Below are 17,868 nucleotides of genomic sequence, written 5' to 3'. Positions count from 1 at the left end.
GACTTTCCAGAAATTTCAGTTAACAACCAGAAATTCAGATGCATATCAGCACTGGATCCATGTGCTAAGGAAAATGTTTCTTAAAAAACAAAAGGGAGAATGGTGCTTCAAATTAGACTCCAAATCATATTAAATGCTCAAATTCTGGTTCCAGCATTTGCAAATGACTGCCAAAACCTTGTACCGCCTGAACGTTATGATGGTTACCGCTGCTATTAACCATTTTCTTGTTCATTACCCTTTATCTCGGAGGAAAAAAAAAGCTGTTTCATTAGTGGCATTTGATGTTGTATTCTTTGGGGAAGCAGTAAGCAGAGGTTGGACAGGGGGGGTGGGATGGGGGCAACTGCTGTATTTACTGCCTCAGACATCACTGCTTGCTTATTTCATAACTAACAGACTTCCAGAAGGGAAGCAGGGCTTAAGGAAAGAAATAACTTTTCACAGACGTAACAGGCCTCAGAAGATTAGCCTGTGTTACTTTAAATTTGATTAAACTCATGCCAGGATATTGCTTTCAGATACTCTGTTCAAGGGGAAAGTGGTTTAAAAAGTGTAAGGAATTTGGGACAAATTAACAATTTTTCCATTGTTCTCCTTCGTCTCTGGTTAATAAACTGTAGCATGATTTGGAGAACTCATCATGTACAACAATTGCGGGAATAGCCCGTATTACAATCTGGTGACTCTTCCATGCAAGACACACACTGTTTGTGATATTCTTTCTGCATTATCTCAGTCACCAGCTGTGTAACCTCTATGAGAGACTTTTACTGAACATAACTCTACAGGTGATGTGCTTATTTCCACTGCTGTTGTTCCCTGATTTTTCCCAGTATGAGCATCACTAAAACATGTATCTACATAATGTCAGCTGCCATTTAAAGTCTGAATCTGCTTTGTTGAGAGAAGTGTATTTTATTGCCATCTTTTATTATCTTTTTGTAGAAAAGCTTGGAAATGGAGTCTCAAAAATGCGCTAAGTTATAGTTATAAGGGAAACGTTTGTGATATGACATGGCTTCACCCAATACATCTTTTTCAGGTATTTTATTCTCCCAATAGCTCTCCAGAAAAATTGGATGAGAACAGGCTAGGTGATCCAGCTGAGTTAAACTGGAGGCTTGCGGCAGAGCATAAACTAAGCTCAGGTTTCTTGTAGCAGAAGCAAGTATTCTTTTTTCCTAGATTTTTAACAAAGTTGCAGAATTGCTTCTTGTCTTTTAAAGATGCATCTTGGATGGTTTCCGTTAGGCAAAAGCATAAGCTGGTGTTACAGTGTGGGAGGAGTGTAAGAAAAGGAAGAAACAAAAGACATTTTTCACAATCCCTGGAAAGCTTTCAAAAAAAGAACGTATTAATACACTAAGGGGAAAAGTATGAAGAAAGCGCACACAGCTGCTATCAAGTAAATTTTGCAGGGCTGATCAGATGACAAAAATGTTGGAATGTGCTTCAGGGACTATAACTGCATCGCCAAAGGAAATGTGGTAGAAGTTCCATAAGTAAGCAGGAGCTTTTGTTGATGAAAAACTGATGTACTGTTCTGCTGATGTACTTTTAGTTCTAAAATGATGTTCAAGCTCTCCCTGCTGCTGGATCCTCACCTAAGGAAGTTTTTACTGTAGCTTAGAATGAGTTTCCAGCATTAAAGAAAACTGAAAGTAACACTAATGTTTTGCATATTCTGGCTTACAATTTTTGTACCCATTTATGTGCAGAATCTTCAGATCCTGGGAATCTGGGAAATTCAAGTCCTGCCATGCTGTCATGGAGTAAAGGGCTTTGTCCTGTTCAGAAGGAGGCACTTCTACACACCCACTAAACTAAGGAAGGGCTGTGGGAAGTGTGGCTTATCTGTTGACACATGGAAAACTGTCACTCAGAAATGTGAAAAGCCTTTCAGAGGTGGGGCTAGAGTTAGCTGTTGTGTGCAGGTCGTGCCAGTTCTGCAGCAGTGCCCTGGGAGGGAAGTTACACGTTTCTCAAGGGATAATGTGTTTGCTGCAGTGGTGTTGTGCATAGCTTCCAGTGCCCTTCTGATACTCGCCTCTCCAGTGCTGAGACCCGTAGGAGGAATAGACAGGATTTTTTGTTAGATGCAAGCTTTGACTTGTTGAATTTACTTGTCTGAAAGAAAATCCAGAAGTCAGGAGGCAGTGGGCACAAACTGAACTATAAAGTATTCCTTTTAAACATAATAAAAATCTTTTTTTTTATGGTGAGGGTGGTCAAGCAGTGGAACAGGTTGCCCAGAGAGGTTGTACAGTCTCCATCTTTAGAAATATTCAGAACCAGTCCTGAGCAATCTGCTGTAGCTGACCCTGCTTTGAGCAGGGGGGTTGGACTAGATGATCTCCAGAAGTTACTTCCCAACTCAGCAATTCTGTGACTTTTTTTGTGAAGTAGGATAAGGTCTAAGCACTTAGCATCTTATTCATCTATTGAATAACCAGTCCTGGTGATATTTCAACATGTCAGCAAGTGGAAATAAATAAGAATAGCTACTGGCCAATTTCCAAGTGACTATATGTTGAGGTTAACAGAAACATACCCTTGCCTTAAAGTCTCCCTCTCTGCTGATAGATTCTACAAAGTGAATTTACAGGAAATGGAAAAGCCTCATTAATTCAAGATTCTTGGAGTGAGATCCTGAATGTTTTGACACCAAAAGCAGGATTCCAGTGCTATTTAGTTGCCTAGATCAAAGACAGCAAGCTAGACAGTCCACACTCAATGGCTGCCTAGCTAGAGATGTGTAAAACTAATGAAGTTCCTTCCTGTTCGGCCCAAAAGTTGCGCACGTAAAGTTGGATCTGCAAACACACACTCAAGTAGCCAAGCATAGGGAACTGGGTCCCCTGTGACAACCTGGGTGCCTTTGTGACCCACAGTTAAGGTAGTGTTTTTGACTGAAAGCTCCTGAGGGGTTGGCTCCCTTTGAGATGCTCAGAGCACACCTGAGCACAAAAAAACCCAGCTGCCCATGCTACTCTCATTCAAAAAGGCAGAGAAGGAAGCAATGTTCACCTCTTGCATAGTGGCTTGGCAGCTACTTGCAACTCCTCCCAGGAAGTGATAGCTCTGGGTTCAGCTATTTCTGCAGTCTGCCTCCCAGTTTTCAGCAACATCCCTAATTCACAAACTGGGAAACTGTCCAGGTTGGACCTGGACTCTGGACCAGTTTTGCTGCAAGGAAGTAATGAGATCAAATGATGGCCAAGCAAAAGCAACATAACTCTGTAGCCTAGTGTCAGTGGTAACTTCCAGGGTTATTTCTGCAGCTTAAAATGTGTATTCAGCCCTGGAGACACCCAGTCAAATGCTTTAACCGTGAGGCTGTCATGCTAAAGTCGGGTTCAACTGCTCTGTTTCAACAAGACCAAGACTAGCTGAGATGAATGCAGAATCCCAGAAGAGCACTTGCTGCTTTGGATGTCAGACAGCTGGAAGTGCCTACACTGTGGGTCAAATACAGTTATTAGGTCCAGAAAGAATCTAAAGAGATATCATGGCATTCACTATGGGGAGGTCCAGTAACTTATTACTCTGCATATGCACTTTCTGGGTCATTCTGCAGAGACTAACTTGTCTGTTGACTCTCTGAATTAAATTACCCAGCTGTGAATAGACACACAACTTTTAGGGGTGTACTGGAAAGAGACACATGGAGTCAGACCTAGATCTACTGTGTTTCTAACTGTAATCAACAGCGGATGCCTAGGAAATAAGGATAGGAGCAAAGTACAGAGATACTGCTTCAGAGTACCCTCACAGAACAATACTTGGATGTGCTTGAGTGCTCTTGTCTAGTGAAATATTGGATTAAAAAGTTTGCAGAGATGTTTTAGCTAGATAGCTCTCAACAGCTGAGACCAAAAATCTTTGTTACCCTAGGAATCCTTACAGGTAAACCCTACATTCTATGCAATGCCTAGAACCTCAATTGTACAACCCCTTCCTCATCTGTGCAGGAGGTGTTGCCTTCTGTGACTGTATTCAAACAAGCTACATGAATCTTTAGCATCTGTTTTGAATGGGTTATATGCAGGGTTTTTGTGCCACTGAGGTACACTGAAAAGATTGTGCAGGTTTTGATAACAGTAGGAAAGTGTTTCAGGTTTTGGCCAAGAAATCATAGGCTACAGTTTTGGTAACTCGAGGCAGCTGAAGTTTTTGATAGCAGTGAGAGAAAAGTTCCTCTTTCCCCTTCACTCTCTTGGCTGGGGACGAATGCAAACCATGCAGCATTGAGCTTTGCAATTTCCAGTCGCTATCCCAACAGTCATGGTTGTAAGCCATCTTGTCACAGCATTCATCTGTCAATCACTTGATTAGAACAAACAGACACTTCAGCCTGATGTTTCTGCTGTGCACACTGGCGATGAAATAATTAAGACTGTGTTGTAATAGCAACGACCAGCAACCGCATAGCCACGTTAAAGCGCAAGGAAGCAGGTCTTGCTGTACTAAACTATTCTGCAGTCTGAGCTGTCTGGCTGCAGTTTTGGCCTGCCGTTGACTTTCAGCTGGTTTTTGGTGGGTTATCTGTCATAGCAATAGGAGCTGTATATTCTTTATATAGATCATTAACATCAGAGTATAGATTTTGAGGGTTAAACTTCCTCAGTAAACTGTTCTCAGTCTTCTGCACTGTGTTTGAAGGACACATAGCTGATGGGTGCCTGATCCAGGACTGAGGTTTCCAGGCAGGATTGCAATCAGGTCAGCAGTTCTGTTTTCAGGCAGAATTTGATCACACTGGGTGATGTAGGAGGGGGTTATCCTTTACTGCTTTCCCACAGAGCAGTGATTAATGATAAATCAGTTAATGACAGTACAATGATAATCCCTTCAACAGGTAGGTAGGCTGAATTCAGTATTTCTGTACCTCTTATGTCTCTTTTTAATTGCAAATAAAACAAACAAACACCCAAGAAACATTCTTAGATGCTTTGTAATTGCTGATGTAATTGCTGAAGCAAGATTGATGAAGTTGTGTCTAGGCATAGCTTAAGCCTCCTCCATTTACATCTATGAAAGCTGTCTAATTCAAGGTGGTCTGTAATACCTACCCTTGCTGCATTTCAGGGCTAACTTGTAAGTTCAGTACTGTAGCAATGTGTGTGTCAAGGTATCAGATCTGGCTGGGATTTTAGGTAGGAGAATGAGAGCAGCTATCTCTTTGAAGACAAGAAAGTGCCAGCGATTTAAAAGGAGACCATAACTGTAAAAGGAGACTGTATGAAATGGCATAAAACCAAACCTGCCTTGTAAGAGGTACAAAGTCAGATCTGTGGGTCATTCACTAATATCAGAAGAGCTGTGTGCTTACTAATGTGAGAATATAGCTTATAAAAACACAGTACAGTTAGGATTTTATTTTCCTGCATGGTTGCTCTTCACTTTCTTTTCTTACAGTCAATGCTGGCTTGCGTTGACTGTAGAATTAGGTCAACTGCTTTGTGGTATCGTGGTGGAATTTACTTTACCATGTGTGTTCATCTGATGACCATCATCTCTTTATCCATGAGAAATGAATAACAGAACCACAGAGCTAAATACATTAATTTTTGCATCTTAAAGTAAGATTTAACAGGCTTGCTTCCTGTGCCATAGGCTAATCTTTCATTCCTAGCTTGACTTTAAAAGAAACTTAAAATATACATTTTTCTTTCTCCTATTGGGTTTTACAAAGCTGAGCATTTGAAAGCTGCAAGAGTAATTTGGATGGAACGTGAGCAAATGCTAACTGGTGTCAAAAAGAAACAATCCAGTTAAGAATTTACTTCATAACTGATTATTGAAGTTTTTCTTGCTTTCCTTCAGAAGCTGATGGGTCTGATGTAGGGGAGCAATTCTTGTGTATTTAAGTTATTTAATTGTAAATGTGACTCTCTCCATTTTACATTCCAAATGGGCAACACTGACTTTGTGTAATACTTACTCTGAAGAGAAAGCAGTCAGATTTCATTTTCTTCTAAAAGAGTCAAAGAAAAATGGGGCTTTACATCAAGAATATTCTAATACAATATTTTGTTTGCTTGATATTTTTTTCCTTGCACAAGCATAAAAGTTCCTCTAGATTTAATACTCAAAATTCAGACCCTGGTGTCTGAGTGCTTATAAGGACTTGAGCATCAGAGCTTGGCTTCAGTCCCTGTTTGCAAATACTAAAATTTAGTGCAGAAACAGCAGGTGCTTTCTTCCTGAGGCAGATTCATTGACAATATAATACAGAATGAAAACTGAGCTGGATAACACAGCAATTGTAACACAATAGAGCAGATCTTGCACTTCCTGAGTGCCCTTTATGTAAAATACTGCAGGCAACTTGGAAGTTTCAAATTCACCCAGAGATGGAGAAGCTAAAATGAAACTATTACGTTTTATGTAACTACTGCGTATGCTATTTCTTTAATGAGGACTCTGTTAAAATTTGTTTTGTTAAAGTAAATAGTTCAGCATATCATCTATGAAATGTAAATAGAAAACGACAAACTTCTGAGGGCTATTTTACACTTAGTGGCAAGTTTAAAGCTGGATGATAAGCTAAGGATAGGAGAATAATTTTGATAGTCTCTTATCTAGCGCTGTTCTAAGTGCTGTTGAGCAAGGTTCTTTATAAAAATGAGTGACACCAAATTTTACAAACATGGAAGCTGGGCACGAAAGTTACGTGAAAATCATATGTGCCATCAGTGACAGAGCAAGGAGTGTAACTTGCATCACAATTTCTGGAACAAAGAAGGAGAATTTGATAGTTACAACTCTGAACCTCTATTTAATTTGGGGTGTGGGGAGGCTAAATTGTCATAACAGATGGTGAACTCTGCTTTCTTGCCTGTATGACAAAGTGGATACCGAACTATACAGGTTTGTCATCCAGTTATTCCTAATACCGATAACTTCAAAAGAAGTAACAATTGGGGATGAGCAAGTACTTATTTGTTTAGGAGATCTGGCCCCACTCACATCTTTTTGTTATAGCAGAGGGAATTTTTCATGCTCTAGCAGATTGGGTCAATCAGCATTAGCTACAAAGTCACGTTGAATGTGATGAATAGCTTCTATTCTCTCCAAAAAAGTGATAAATAATTCTGGAAAGGACTGGATCTTCTATTTTGTTTGGGTTTTTTGTTTTGTTTCAGGAATATATTTAATCTAAAGCAAGCAGGAAAAGTAAACTTCTCAAAATTAAGAAAAGAAATGGTGCATTCATCCTCAAACTAATTTTTTAAAATTCTGATTTAGCAATAAATCCCAGACCCGCTTATTTGCCCCCTACCTCTAAGTTAGAGATTTGATGAGCCAGTAATTTATCAAAAAGGCTAGGGACCCCAGTAGTGAATGTTGTGACATTTACACCCTTTTGTGAATCAAAGCCAGCCTTCTCAAAGCTCAGTGCTCCAGCTGTGTTGAAGGCCTGGAAAATATTTTTCTCTGGCATCTAGCACCAGCGAAGCCCCTTACAGTAGAATTGCTCCAATTAATGGCCATCCCGGTGGATTTGGACCGCCTCCACCTGAAGCAGGGCGAAACAAGGGACACTTTCAAATTGTGAGCAATTTTCTGTCTTTGCTCTGAGAAGATTGTTCTGATTCAGATTAGTCTCCCCCCGGCCCCCGCCAGCAACAGGGTCATGTCAGGAAGGAATGCAACATCTCTGGTTGAATTCAGTGGGTAATCTTATTGGGTTTGCAGAGTTACTTGGAGAACTGAGAGCTTCAGCCTGTAAGATGGACTAGTGCCCAGTGTGGCTAGTAAAAGTAAGAACACTGTTAAAGTCATTACCAGAGAAAAAACACTCTAACTTCAAATAGGCTGTTGGTTTCTTGAGACAGGGCCAAGCTGCTTTTGATACTGAGAATCTTGCCAGTTACCCACCCTTTATATATGTATATATAAAATGTTCCTTTTTAGCCTGAACTGCTAAGAAAACAAGACATATGTGAGCTCACTGTCTGTTTATCCATCTCCATTCCTTTCCCTCCCATAGCTTTTAGCCCCACTGCTCAATTTCCACCAACTTTGAAAGAAGGTTTCAATGATCATTAAACTCCCACTGGTTTGGGGGACACCAGGAACTGAGTTGAGGAAGGAGCTGCTGCTACCACCCCTCTGGCAGAAGAGCAGGGACAGCCCAGGACCGGGCTGGTCAGCTTGCTGGCCACTTAGAGGGTGACTGGACACAGTGTGGGCTGCCTCTCACCCCTCCGGGTGCTGTGTGGATGCTGGGGGAACCTGTTGCCAGGAAAGGTGGTTGAGAAGCAATGCTCACAGCAGGAAACCAGGCTTCGCTAGCTGTGCTGCTTGCAGAACAACTTCTTAGCAAGACTAGGTATGGAGATGCATTGCTTCTCTGACTTCTTCCGTTGCTCAGTCATTTGCTGTGCCTGCTTTGCTGCTTCTGGCCATGCACAGAGCTGCACTCATCTCACTGTTCAAGTAGCTCTTGTGCTCTGAAATAACAGAAAAAAAGTCTTGGCCACACCGAAGCTGACAGCAAGACTCTGATGGCCCTCCCATCATGTTTGGTTTCACCTGAGGGCTTTTTGCTTATTCCTTTAGGACCACAAGCCTTTGAAATCATTGCAGATAATATGAACCTTCCTGTGACAGGGATGACTGGATTTGTGTTTAAGGGGCTCCCTCTTCTGATTAAGAGGTCTGAGAAGGGAAAGTTTCAGGTGATGACAAATTGGCCAAGGGAAGGTCTTTTGGGTAGAAATCACAGGATCTTGTTTGGTTATTGCTCCCTCCCGTTCCCTGTATATATGATGCCCTGCTTGAGTGTGTAACTTCTGTTCTGTAAAAATTATAGGCCACAGGGCTTCTCTTCAAGGTTGTGTAACTTCAATATGTCTCTGAGTTTTTGATTGTGGCTTATTCCTATTGGATGTTGCAGCCAGAAATTCTCTGAAGAGAGACCATTTTCTGTGAAAGGTCCTGGTCTGTGAAATGGGTTTCTACTGCTGGTCTAGCAATGGGTGTATACTATTGAGGGCAAATGACAAGATGACTTATGTTACTTATCTGACCCCTTATCTATCAGGGAGAACCTATTGAGATGATACCGTTTTCCTTCAGTTTCTGGACATATATGTGTATGGGTTTATATTTTCTATAAACTTTCGGGTTTTTTAATATATACAAACATTTTTCCTTTATTCTCTTGGAGCAGAACAACAACAAACCAACCAGCAATTTTCTTTCTGTTGTGGAGATGTTTACATGACTTGCAGTCTTACTGTAACTGGGGTGGAAAGACACGTGTTGAAGTGATTATGTATAAAGAATCTGTTCCAGCATGTAATCACTACACTTCTTTTATAAACAAACACTAAATCATGCATTCTGTCTTATGGAAAGTATTGGTTAGGATTTAACAGCATTTTGGGGAAAAAGTGAGTAGAAATCTAAGAAGGAAACAGTAAAGGAACTAGATCCTGATGAATTAAGACAAGAGAAAACAGATGGATCATGAAATGTTTACTGGAAGAACTATCTTCCTAATTAAAATGACTTAATATTTCACCCTGGCAGTCTCTACATGGGCCCGAAATGAACCACTTTGAATTAAAGATGCACATGTATGCTTTGAAATGAAGAAATTTTGTCGCTACCAAGCCTGCAGCTATAGTATCACAGAAATAGTCTGCTGTAACTGGTAGAAATGACTGTAAATCAGTAATTCCATTCAGAGGGAAACTTCTGTTTCAGCACTTGCTTTTTCATCTGTCTGTGCCTTGGCTCAGGCTGACCACACGCTGCACCTCTGTGCACCAAGGCATCTTACCACAACACTGGTCCTTTTCTGGCAAGTACGTGGACACATCACCCAAAATGTACTTGGGATGCATTATGCTTTTCCACAGAAAATTAAAAACCTTAAAATGAACAATATGAAATATTTTATTTCTAAAATAAAACTTTTCCCAACAATAAGAGGATATTCCTTAGACTACTAGTATCTTGTAATGTATTTTGAGACATACTGGGATGTTCTGTGAAGTTTGTTGGTTTTTTGGTTTTTTGTTTTTTTTTAAAAAGTCTTCAAAGGGTCTTTCTGAGGGTATGGAGGCACTGTGCAAGTACTGTCACTGTGTCAAAGGTGAGCTGTGGAAAAAATAAGAGATTCAACAAGTAACATCATGGCATTTAAATTTCCAGGCAGCTGTGTGAGCTGCTGTTTCTTCCTAGATCAGCAGTGTCTCATGGGAAATGGCTGGGACAAGCTGCTGGGTGTTTTTACGTCACTGTAGTGAATTTAGTCTTCCTGAAAAGCTGGAACCTATTTATTTTTAACAGCCCCACTTACTTCCCAAGGGTCAGCATGTTTTCACATACTGCGTTTTAAAAATTTCTGAAGCAGAAATGACAATTAGACCTGTCAGTCCTTTCACAATGAAAGATTTTGTTTGCAGCCGGCTCCCTTGCCTCCTTTCAGGGTGGTAAGCCATAAGATTTTGAGACAAGAATACAATAAGTGACATATTTCCGCTTTTTGACATTCCTTCCGCTTTGCTGTAATCATAACCCAGTTCTAATACCCTGTTGTTTGAGCTAATCTGGCAATAAAAGTTAGACACCAGCATATACAGGGTGAGTATGTAGATAGAAAGCTAGTGCAGGCAGTCTACCTGAGTATTGATTGAAGGCTTCTGGGCTTGTAATTAATGTGCTAATTGATTTCTATTGCAATTAGTAGCCCCCTTTCTTCTTCCAGGGCCCCCCTGCACGGGGCTCACTGGTTCTCCTGTTGCAGGCACAGGCTGCCATGGCACATGAGGAAGGATGTAGCTGGGGCATGGGCTGTAGAAGAAAAGATGGTTAAAGGCACCCAAACTGCTGTTCCCACAAACCACAGCAACTGATCAAGGGTATCAAAATTAAATGGAACAGAATGTGCTAGTTTGCTCTTTTAGCTGACTGCTTTCACAATTGGTTTATGAGAAAATCTGAAATTGCAGTTTTTTGTTGTAATATGGGACAAAAATGAGTATGAGGATTTTCCCTAAGACTGGAAGTCTAGTTCCTAATCAGCTCTAATAGCAACTCTTCTGCTCTTTCTCTGCTGCATATTCCTGACATGCGAAGTGTGGGCTCTCACTACAGAGATGTTTCAGTGACTGTGCTGGTCTTCCAATATTCATGGATATTTCCGTGAAACTGTGAAAGCATGTGATAGTCTTCCTCTGTCTGCATCCTACAGGAATTAGGGCTTCAGCAAAGTTCAGTGTTTCCTAACACCATAATGAGGTATCCGTCTAAGCCTCCTATGGAAGGAAATAGTCTTCATTTAAACAAACAGGTAGCAGATAACTTTCCTGACTCTGTCATCATTATCTTTCATCTGAAAAATCTTAATTCCAGTTAGTTGTAAATACTTTTAAGGTGGTTTCCAAGTCTTGAGTATACCACTTACTCCTGCCTACAGAAACAGCTTTTATGTATAAATCTTACTAGAACAGTTCCAAATATTTTCCCATTTTAATTAATTGTTCTTAGAACTATATTCAGGACATGTTCTCTTACCGTAGATATATTAGGACATTAGATGACTATTCCAGAAGTGCAAGTAAAAGTGATTCTAAAGATCTATTGGCTATTTAAAATCATTTGTGGTTGAAGTGAATTAGGAGATAAGTAGTATTAGTAAAAGTGGGAAATGTTTATATATTTAAGAGTTCCTCTACTGTAAATGTCAGACTTTTGAAAGAAGAATGAGTTGCATTGCAACCCAGATAATGGGTTGCTTTTAATTTATTACTTCAGGTAAAGAGCTAACCAAAGTACTTCGCTGCAGCAAGTTGAAGGGGTTCTTTGTGTGTGAGGTTTGTTGTTTGGGTTTTTTGTTTGTTTTGTGTGTTTTTTTCTTATTCAATACATACATCCTGGCTGGATATCTACAGGGAATTGACAAAACACCCAAAATGTCCTGTTCCAGACGCAGTCAAGAATGGAGTAGAACCTGGGATGGATCATTTAGGCTTGGTCTTTGCTTTGTTTTTTCCGAAAGCCTTTCTGGAACACAGATTTTTTTTTTTTCTTCTAAAAAAACAAATAGTGGTGAAAAACAGGGACAAATGCTCCTATTTTTGTGTTTCTAGCTTCAGCAAAACACCAAAACAAGTTATTTGAAAGACACTAGCACACTCCACCACTGATAAGAACATTGCTGATGTGAAGTCCCAGCCTGGTGGCTCTTTTCCATGACAGTCAAGAACCCAAGGTACATATCTCCTTGGAAGATACCGTTGATTACAGACTTAGCAAAATTGGAGCTAGCTCAGAACTGGTTTATAAAGCAATTTCTTAATTGAGATGACTAAATAACTACCATAATATGCCAGATCGGGAAGAATATGAGCCTAATACATGCAGTTGGGACAAATTATGAGGTAGATTTGTAACTCCATCTTTGGCGCTTACTGCCATGAGAACAATAAAGCTGTTCTTTGGAAACTTAAGATACTCAAAGGAATTTCATGCATGAGGCTGAATCCTGTTTTCATACACAGCATGAAAAAACTTCCTCAATTTCATTGTTCAGGAGTCTTTTATGTGGAATCCTTCACTGGTAACAGCATTTTCAAGGCAATAAGCGAAGTATGCTGCAGGCACAAGTACTGAGTCAAAGTCAAGGCAGTGGTAGAACATTATTTGAATATCCTCCTGTTGTTACCATGGGCATTGTCTCCCTTACAGTACTGTGTTACACTAGACTAAGCTTAAGTACCCTTAATTGTCACAGTGCAGTAGGGCAGGTACAGGAAAAAGCTGCTGTGAATTCTGTCAGGTGGTGAAGATTAATTCATAGCACAATGGACTTTGGACTTGCATGTGGCAAGGTAGTGTACCAACTTTGAGACTCTAGGATAACTTGACTGCCTAGATCTGAATTTCCTACAAAACTGCTTTTTTCTCCTCTAGGGAGAATGGAAGGAAGGCTTGTGCTTTAAAGTCAGAAATGTCTTGTCTTAGCACACCTTGCCCCAGATAGCAGAAACAATCTGTATAGTGTTTTTAGTCTCCTCTCTTGTTAATGAATGAATGGGCAAGATTGTTCCAGGTGTGACTCAACCTCAATTAACTTCAGTGATCAGGGATAATGCTGATCTGTTGAGTTTCTCTCAGGTTTGGTGGGCTGCCAGAATGAATCATGGCAGTATGAGGACTTCTTACAAGTAAGGCTTGAACTCAAATTCATTCATTCATTTATCTTTCTTTCACTGGCAAATAACACAGTTGCTTACATGGGCACCTGTAAACAGAATGGTGAGAATCCTCCACAAAGTGTTTCTCTCCACAGCTTTCTTAAACATATCCCTCAATTTCTTGTTGCCTTAATCATTGGGAGAAATGTTCAGCTTAGATTTTCCAGGTAAAGTTTAGTCCTTATGTTCACATTTCCCTTCCAGAACAATGACCTTCACCGTTAGCTCACTTTGTGATTTCTTTTGATAAATTTAGCTCTGGTTAAAAGTATTAACCCTCATTTATATAACAATGAATACACTTGATCTTGGAAGCTAAGTGGTTTCAGAGCACTACAAGACTTGGGGAGACATTCAAAAATCCCAGGGACTAAAGGCACAAGCCAGAAAGTCCTGGCTGAGCACTCTTTTAGAAAGACCAAATGAGCTGATAGATCTCATTTGGCTCTCTTTTTACTCTTGGGCTGATACAAGGAGGAAAGGAGAAGGGGAGAACAGCAACTAAATTAACATCCCTGGAGTCCGAAGTCTTCCTTCGACAGAAAAAGCAGTGGATGCTGCAGTGCAAGCTTCCTTGCTTGATATGATGCCACAAGGGCACCCTCAAACTCATTCTCAAGGGAGCTCTCTAGAGAAAAGTACTTGTCCTGCACCTGTGACCTTGCTGCTTACATTGTCAGAGATGACTGCAAACTCAAACAGTTTTGAGCTAGAGGTGCCTTCCTTAGTCTGAACTGTGGACCTGACGTTCCTCCTGACATAGGTACAGGCCTTGGAACATAACCTACCTCCTCATCTACCAAAAAATAACACTGTATATTTCCTCCTGCTGGTGATATCTCTTCCCTAGGCAAATTGAAGAGTCCTCTGAAGCAGCTGTTTTTTGGGGTGCATTAATGTTTGGTATGCCTTAGTGTTTGAGCTTGGGCCAGTATTGTTATTGTCATTCCTTTGTCCTGATGTCCTAAATCTCCTGTTTCATTCTAGATGCACATCATTATCTGAATACTGGCCTCACCTCCGCAGTCACAGGGATTATTTTGTTGTGATAGTTCTAACTAGTATAATCCCTGTACTTTCTTACACAAAACCTGTTCAGAGCTTCCCAGTTCTTCGAGAAGCGTATACGCAGAGTTGCGTGGCCTTTGTTTATTGGGTGATGGTAGGGAAAGCTGGGCTCCAATTGCAATTTTGGATAGTTCCCCATCTGTAGAGTCAGAATATGAGCGTAGAAAGTCTGGTTACTGCTGGAGCTACCATGTGCATGTGTTTATGTGCACTGAGAGCAGGCACAAGTTGAAGTTAGAAGGAGATGTGCTGAGAAGCCCTATGAACAAGGCTGTAGCTGTACTGTGATATCCTGCTGCTGATTGCTGCAGTCCCAGAGCCTGTGACAGCAGCTGGGGGCCATACAAAATGGAGGGCACACCTGATATTTTGAAGCCCTCAAGTACATATAGAATCATAGAATCATTAAGGTTGGAAAAGACCTCTAAGATCATCAAGTCCAACTGTCAACCCAACACCACCATGCCCACTACACCATGTCCCTAAGTGCCTCATCTACACGTCCTTTAAATACTTCCAGGGATGGAGACTCAACCACTTCCCTGGGCAGCCTGTTCCAAGGCCTGACCACTCTTTCAGTAAAGAAATTTCTCCTAATGTCCAGTCTAAACCTCCCTTGGTGCAACTTGAGGCCATTTCCTCTTGTCCTATCGCTCGTTACTTGGCAGAAGAGACCAACCCCCACCTCACTACAACCTCCTTTCAGGTAGTTGTAGAGCGCGATGAGGTCTCCCCTCAGCCTCCTCTTCTCCAGACTAAACAGTCCCAGGTCCCTCAACTGCTCCTCATAAGACTTGTGCTCCAGGCCCTTCACCAGCTTCCTTGCCCTTCTCTGGACATGCTCCAGCACCTCAATGTCCTTCTTGTAGTGAGGGGCCCAAAACTGAACACAGTAGTCGAGGTGCAGCCTCACCAGTGCTGAGTACAGGGGCACGATCACCTCCCTGCTCCTGCTGGCCACACTATTTCTGATACAGGCCAGGATGCCATTGGCCTTCTTGGCCACCTGGGCACACTGCTGGTTCATGTTCAGCTGGCTGTCAGCCAGCACCCCCAGGTCCTTTTCCTCTGGGCAGCTTTCCAGCCACTCTTCCCCAAGCCTGTAGCGTTGCATGGGGCTGTTGTGACCCAAGGGCAGGACCCGGCACTTGGCCTTGTTGAACCTCATACAGTTGGCCTCAGTCCATCGATCCAGCCTCTCCAGGTCCCTCTGCAGAGCCTTCCTACCCTCCAGCAGATCAACACTCCCGCCCAGCTTGGTGTCATCTGCAAACTTACTGAGGGAGCACTCGATCCCCTCATCCAGATCGTTGATAAAGATATTGAACAGGACCGGCCCCAGTACTGAGCCCTGGGGAATACCGTTCATGACCGGCCGCCAACTGGATTTAACTCCGTTGACCACAACTCTCTGGGCTCGGCCGTCCAGCCAGTTTTTTACCTAGCGAAGAGTGCACCTGTCTAAGCCGTGAGCCGCCAGCTTCTCTAGGAGAATGCTGTGGGAGACAGTGTCAAAGGCTTTACTGAAGTCCAGGTAGACCACATCCACAGCCTTTCCCTCATCCACTAGGCAGGTCACCTGGTCATAGAAGGAGATCAGGTTGGTCAAGCAGGACCTGCCTTCCATGAATCTGTGCTGGCTGGGCCTGATCCCCTGGTTGTCCCGGACATGGCTCGTGAGTGCCCTCAAAACAAACCGCTCCATGATCTTCCCCGGCACCGAGGTCAGGCTGCTGACCGGCCTGTAGTTCCCCGGATCCTCCTTCTGGCCCTTCTTATAGATGGGCGTCACATTGGCAAGCCTCCAGTCGTCCAGGACCTCCCCAGTTAACCAGGACTGCTGGTAAATGATGGAGAGTGGCTTGGCAAGCTCCTCCACCAGCTCCCTCAATACCCTCGGGTGGATCCCATCTGGCTCCATAGACTTGTGAGCATCCAGGTGGCATAGCAGGTCGTTAACTGCTTCCTCTTGGATTATGGGGGGGGTTATCCTGCTTGCCGTCCCTGTCTTCCAGCTCAGGGGGCTGAGTACCCTGAGGATAACTGCTCTGACTATTAAAGACTGAGGCAAAGAAGGAGTCGAGTACCTCAGCCTTATCCTCGTCCTTGGTGGCAACGTTTCCCCCCGCATCCAATAGAGGATGGAGATTCTCCTTGGTTCTCCTTTTGTCATTAATATACTTGTAAAAGCATTTTTTGCTGTCTCTCACGACAGTGGCCAGGTTGAGTTCTAGCTGGGCTTTTGCCTTTCTAATTTCCTCTCTGCACGACCTAACGAGATCCCTGTACTCTTCCTGAGTTGCCTGCCCCTTCTTCCACAAGTGATAAACTCTCCTTTTTTCCCTGAGTCCCAGCCAGAGCTCCCCGTTCAGCCAGGCCGGTCGCCTTCCCCGCCTGTTCTTCTTGCGGCACATGGGGACAGCCCGCTCCTGCGCCTTTAAGACTTCCTTCTTGAAGAACGTCCGGCCTTCCTGGACCCCTTTGCCCTTCAGGACTGTCTCCCAAGGGACCCTCTCGACCAGTGTCCTGAGCAGGCCAAAGTCCGCCCTCTGGAAGTCCATGGTAGCGGTTTTGCTGGCCCCCCTCCTTTCTTCAAGTATTGAGTATTCTACCATTTCATGGTCGCGAAGCCCAAGCCAGCCTCCGACCACCACATCTCCCACCAGTCCTTCTCTGTTTGTGAACAGCAGGTCAAGCGAGGCACCTCCCCTGGTGGGCTCTCTTACCTGCTGCGTCAGGAAGTTATCCTCCACACACTCCAGGAACCTCCTCGACTGTTTCCTCTCTGCCGTGTGGTATTTCCAGCAGACGTCCCCCATGAGAACAAGGGCTAGCGACTGGGAGACTTCTGCCAGCCTCTTGTACAATATTTCGTCTGCCTCCTCATCCTGGCTAGGTGGTCTATAACAGACCCCCAGCAGGGTATCTGCCTTGTTGGCCTTCCCCCTCATCCTTACCCACAAGCACTCGACCTCGTCATCACTACCATTGAGCTCTAGACAGTCAAAGCACTCCCTAACACACAGGGCTACCCCACTGCCTCTCCTTCCTCGCCTGTCCCTTCTGAAGAGCTTATAGCCATCCATTGCAGTGCTCCAGTCGTGCGACTCATCCCACCATGTTTCCGTGATGGCGACTAAGTCATAGCTACCCCGCTGTATAATGGCTTCCAGCTCCTCCTGTTTGCCGCCCATGCTGCGTGCATTGGTGTGGATGCACTTGAGCTGGGCTGCCGATTTCTCCCCCGACATTGGCGTGCGGTCCCTAGGCTCTTCTCTAGTGAGCCTGGTTTTATCCCCTTCCCCCTTCGAACCTAGTTTAAAGCCCCCTTGATGAGTCCCGCCAACTCAGAAGAATCCTTTTCCCCCTGTGAGACAGCTGAACTCTGTCTGTTGCTAGCAGGCCCGGTGCCATGTAAACCTCCCCGTGGTCAAAGAAGCCAAAATTTTGCCGATGGTACCAGCCCCTAAGCCATGTGTTGATCCGATGAGTTTTCCTGTTCCCTTCAGTATTCCTCCCTGCCACTGAAGGGATCGAGGAAAACAAGTTGTCTTAGTCCTCAGTCCCTCAGCTGATGGTG

The sequence above is a fragment of the Calonectris borealis genome, chromosome 3 (assembly GCF_964195595.1).
Source record: "Calonectris borealis chromosome 3, bCalBor7.hap1.2, whole genome shotgun sequence".
Lineage (NCBI taxonomy): Eukaryota > Metazoa > Chordata > Aves > Procellariiformes > Procellariidae > Calonectris > Calonectris borealis.
Note: the sequence above shows the minus strand (reverse complement) of the source record.